We start from the raw sequence: 5,845 nt of genomic DNA on the forward strand, positions 1-5,845 counted from the left end.
CATTACCATCACAGCCATGATAATCACTGTTTTAATTATCATCATCATCATCATCACAGCCATGATAATCACTGTTTTAATTATCATCATCATCATCATCATCATCATCATCATAATCATCACCACGTCACTATCACTATCATCATCATCATCCTCATCATCATTCTCATTGTTGACTTCATCATCACCATCATCATCAGCTGCAGCAGAGGATTCATCATTACCCTTATCATCATTCTCATCATCATCATCAGCAGCAGCAGCCTGATCATCACCCTTATCATCATCATCATTCTCATTTTCATCATCATCATCATCATCATTAGCAGCAGCCTCATCATCACCCTTATCATCATTCTCATCATTCTCATAATCATCATTCTCATCGTAATCAGCAGCAGCAGCAGCAGCAGAAGCTTGATCATCACCCTTATCATCATCATCATCATCATCCTCATCATTCTCATCATCATCATCATAATTATCAGCAGCAGCAGCAGAAGCTTGACCATCACTCTTATCATCAGCAGCAACATCATTGTCCTCATCCCCATCATCATTATCATTGCTGACTTCATCATCACCATCATCATCATCATCATCACTGTTTTCTCATGAACTGGTTATACAGAATGCAGGATTCGACACAGCAACATGTGATGAGTGTATAGTACACATGGCTCCTGCTGTTCCCTCATGAATTATTAATTAATAAAACTGAATCAATAACAGTAAATGATAAATGCATCAAATAATCAATAATACCATGCCCAGTAACTTAGCATGTGCTATATAACTGCTTATAGATACTATATAACTCACATCGGCTCTACACACGAATAAGTACACATAATCAGCAGTAGCACATTTACCTGCCTGTATTCTCCATTATGAATATGCATAACCCCCCACCCCCACCCCACCGCCCCAAAACACACACACACAAACGCACACACTCGTGCATGCTTTAATAGCTAGCACCTTTCCCCATGCCTCTCCATTAAGTGACCCCAAGGTCCCAGCTGGAGGTCAAGGGTCAACAGTGACAGGTGTCTCCTGGCTCCACACGCAGGTGCAAAGAGACGTGCATTATGGGTGACGGGTTCTTTCCATGGACGCAAACACACAGATAAACAATAAACTGCAAACAAACACGGCTTCATTTCTTGGCCGTGCGCCACCGGAGAGGACAGCTGAGTAGGCCTCATTAAATCTGCATAATTTATGCCATTGAGGACTCAACAAAAACTCAGCGAGTCGGTTTACTGGAGGGAGATGAAGCCTGGGAAATGAGACGATCAGCCACTGAACTTTGTAGAATGCGGCCTTACATTTTTGGCACGAGGCACAGCCTGCATTGGTAAGGTAGAGGCTGAGATTGCTGGAATGTCAGGCTGGAGATGTATGACCTTATGTGTCATGTTAAATGATGAAGATGTAGAACGGGCTCTTATGGAATCTGTCAGGAACCCTCAGGGCTTTCTAGGCCTTCAGTGAAGGCTGAATGATTTCTAGGAAGTTTTGAAGTTCTAGGAAATTTTGCTCAGTCTTCTGGTAAACCTTGTGTCTAGCCAGGATCGTTTTTCTCACACTGCTTTCAAGTGGTCTTGGGTGTTATCGATAAAGTGACTTCCCCACCAGGAGGCGCCGTATAAACACTCTTAGTTAGAAGTTAGATGCTGAAGTTGGTCATATGGACCTTTTTGCTGCAATCTGGCCAAGTTGTGACCAGGGTTCAGACCAGCAGCAGCTTCGGAGGGGGTGGGGGGCACTTCTCTCCCTGAACTCCAGCTCATTTCCCAAGCCTACATGTACCCTACATGTAAATCCTCCCTTCACTCCTTCACCTCAGTGATGAACAACTTCACGCCCCCATCGGCCCCTCTTCAGCTTCCTTCCATGGCCCCCAATCTCTTGTGGGCTCCCCACCTCATCATCCCCAACTCCCCAACTCATCCCAAAAGTACTGGATGGAGCACCACCCACCATTCCAGAGAACGCAGTTCCACAGCTCAGTGCTGGGGGGCTTTATACCCCTCTAGCCCACGTCTGGCATATTAGGCAGTAGGTGGGGGTGCCAGTAGGTTCATGTTTATCTGCTCCAGACAGTCCTATTTTATTGGCAGCACTTCTTTACAGATACTAGACAAGCTGTATGTGTGTCTGTGTGTGCTGAACGCATTCACAAAAGGGGTGTCCACAAACATTTGGACATATAGTGTACTTATAGTGTTACCTAGATGGCTATAAAGCTCCCCCAGCATATATTTGTACTTTGTAGTTAGCTTCATGCTAACATACTACTAGAATCTTATAGTAAGGCTAGTGGATGTTAGCATTATCAAGCAGTGGGGTTGGGGGGTTCTCACCTTTGGTGGCCCGAATTTTGACATCTGTGGCCTAAACCGAAGACCTAGCTCTAGTCACCATTCTCCACTGCCGTTAAATCCCTGCTAGGTCCTCAGTTTAGGCCAGGCTAGTATGTTATGTTAGCATGAAGCTGGCTCGAGTTACAAAAGGAAGGGCGAGCAGCTCCGCTCGGTCTGAATAATGCAGTGTGGGGAACTCTAGCCGCTGACTGTGAATTATGTAGTACGGTTGCTTTCGTGCACACGTGGCCTCATGCAGGATGCTGAATCAACGTCTACATCTCCATTATTGATGTGTAGGTCAGAGCTGATGAGGGACACCCAGCGTGCAGCCTGACCCTGAAACTCACTCCTCTCAACTTTTTAGAGAAAGTGTAACCTCACACACCACGTAGTTACGACCAGGATGAACTTACATTACAAGTCTCTAACTACACCGATCGGCCATAACATTAGCACCACTGACAGACGAAGCGGCGAGAGGGCCATGAGCACCTAATGGGCACCCGTTGATGAGATCCATGAAGGCCCCACCTCCACTTAGGAATTAGAGGATCTGCTGCTAACCTCTTGGTCTTGGTGCCAGATACAGGACACACACAGCAGGACACCTTCAGAGGTCTTGTGGAGTCCATGCCTCGAATGGTCAGATCTGTTGAGGCAGGTGGTATTAATGTTGTGGCTGATTGTGTGGGGATAGTGTATATGTAATTGTGAGTAGTGTGTCTCCCTCTGCTGGTGAAGAATGGCGGTGAACAGTCAGTAAGGTGAACAGTCAGTAAGGTGAACAGTCAGTAAGGTGAACAGTCAGGTGCTGTTGAGATCTTATGAAAAAAGCCAGTGAGATGGAGAAGGTACTGGACGCTGCGTGTCACCTCTCACGCTGCCCTCGCTGACCCTCCATCCGTTTGCTGAGAGGGTGCCACTGCTAGCAGTCAGTTCCCCCCTGTGGAATTGAGGGAGACCCTCCTCACCCTTTTTGCTTTAGTTTGAGTAGAAATGTATGACGTCATACAATTCATGCTACGTGCCCTTTACCTTAGAAGTCAGCATAGCTTAGCATTGTTAGCATTGTCCCAGGTTAGCACTAAGGAGTTCTCCTTCCACACCACTAGAGGGCGACGTAAGATCATTTTATGATTATTCGTTTCTCTCTAAGTTGGTGTTAAACCAACTTCTGAAAAGGACACTCCACAGCGAACTGCAGAACATCCACATATGGAACAGAGCGGCACGCAAGAGGCTTCTGCTTGAGAATGAAGAGAATGAGGAGAATTTCCTGTAGACTGGGATTTCTGCCACTGCTGGTAGACCTGTATGACCGTACACTTACTTTTAGTATGTTTTTTTACCAATAATTAACATCTACGTTGCCACCCATTTCCCACACATCCAATGAGACATTGGCTGCCCTGTACTGCACTCTTCTCAAAGTCTGAGTTCCGTCACACCACCACACAGGTAGCACCATCATCCTTGTGCAATGCTATCAGTGTGAGTCATTTCTTTGTCTGGGGAGCTATACTGTACATATATATATATATATATATATATATATATATATATATATATATATATACTGTATGTATCCTGAAATTGTAAGAAAACCCTGTGTGTGAGCGTAAGTGTGTGTGTTTAAAAGTGTGTGTGTACATATTCAGCCTTTCGTGTACCCACTCACCGCCGTCTGCACGCTCGTCCAGTCTGGGATGTTGTTTTTGGAACTTCTCTCAGAAGTCTTTATGGGCCGTTTCCTGGACGGGTGCACTTTCGGGACAAAATGCGGGCCGGTGTTTCAACTATCCCCATGACGACCGCGGCACAAATCTCATAAAGCCTGAATATCTCACTGGGATACCTTACGTCTGAAAGACATAAACATCTCAAACTCATTCAGTGTGTGTTTTTGTGCTTGCTTGCTTGCATGCGTGTGTGTGTGTGTGTGTGTGTGTGTGTTTGTATGTGCGTGATTCTCTACAGATATGTCAGATAATTCTGTCCCAAATGTTGGCTCATAAGGAGGCATTCCTGTTTTCTTCATCCGTCCTTCATTCACACAGAAGACTTTCTGCTCAGCCTCTTCTGTGAAGGTGAAAGTGAGTTTTTTTAACCCCTTAAACAGCCTATGTCTCGCTGCTGGGCCGAAAGTTTTATTACAAAAGAACAGCCTCATCAGTTTATACAGACGTCCCTGTAGATACTGAATAACACACCTCAGGGTGTAACAAGCCTTGGATTGTTAAGAGGTTAAAGTGATGCTCCGGGCTCAATCAAATACGTGACCATCAGTATAGTTGTTGTAAATATGTCTGTCTTCTCTTAAGTTGGTCCGGCAGACGTTTCTAAATCGAGATATTCCAGTTTAAAGACTATAGCCCCCTTCTGATGATGCACTTAGAAGGTGGGAGGAGCTACAATTCGGGTAAATTTAACATATTGATATTTGTGCACCAAAAACTATTTTACGTAAGTTTTTCCGCAATGACTGTCCCTCAGAACAATCTGCTTATTAGTGGAAAGAAACTCCTAATCCTGATTTTCTCAATTCACTACAACTGCAATGGCTGAAATCCCAGTCTACAGGAAGAGGAAAGTGACAGACAGGGGGTGCCGGCGTGTTTCGCGACTTTTGAATGAAAATCGCTTCACTTCCAGGCAAGAATTGCTTCTGAAAGCCAGCGCAGCTTTTTCACCACCAACTTCTGAACGAACACTCCACAGCGAACTGCAGACCATCAACATATGGAGCAGAGCGGCACGCAAGAGGCCTTCACTCACTTCTGCTTGAGAATGAAGAGAATTTCCTGTAGACTGGGATCTCTGCCACTGCTGGTAGACCTGTATGACCGTATGCTTCCATACTATCAGCCACTGGAAGTATCATCTGCTGATCCGTCCTTACCAAAATTAAACTGATCAAATAAGATAAGATAGCAATCCAACGGTGCTTACACTTACAATTAAGTGTAAAAATATACACTTACAAAAAAGTAAAAATATAAATAAATAAAATACATTTAAAGAGTAAAACATTATGTACATGTGAACAAAAAGTAAAAATAAAAGCAAAAGCAACAGTTTTATACATAGAGCAAAATATTTATCCTTTAAAATGGCAATTTTTGGTATTTTTGTATTTGTATTTTTACAGTGTATCCCTACATATAGCAGAATATTGTAATGTAATGTAATTAATGTAATTAACTTGTTATTGTAATTAATTAACACTGTAACTTGTATTTATTTAGTATCCAAGCATGGTTACTAAATGTTAAAATGGCTTTGCAAATTTAAGTAGCGTGAAATAGGCAGTAGAACAAGTAAAATAAATAAATAAACAAATAAATAAAACAATAAACAGCAGCTTAAAGTTATGCAAAAGTTCACCTAACTCACATTTGTCACTTCTGCATCTCAGTTCGGTCAGCAATACACACTGAGTTGAGCCCCCTTAGTACATCAGTAAATGAGCTGCA

This window comes from Salminus brasiliensis, chromosome 14 (assembly GCF_030463535.1).
Source record: "Salminus brasiliensis chromosome 14, fSalBra1.hap2, whole genome shotgun sequence".
In the NCBI taxonomy this organism is placed as follows: Eukaryota; Metazoa; Chordata; class Actinopteri; order Characiformes; family Bryconidae; genus Salminus; species Salminus brasiliensis.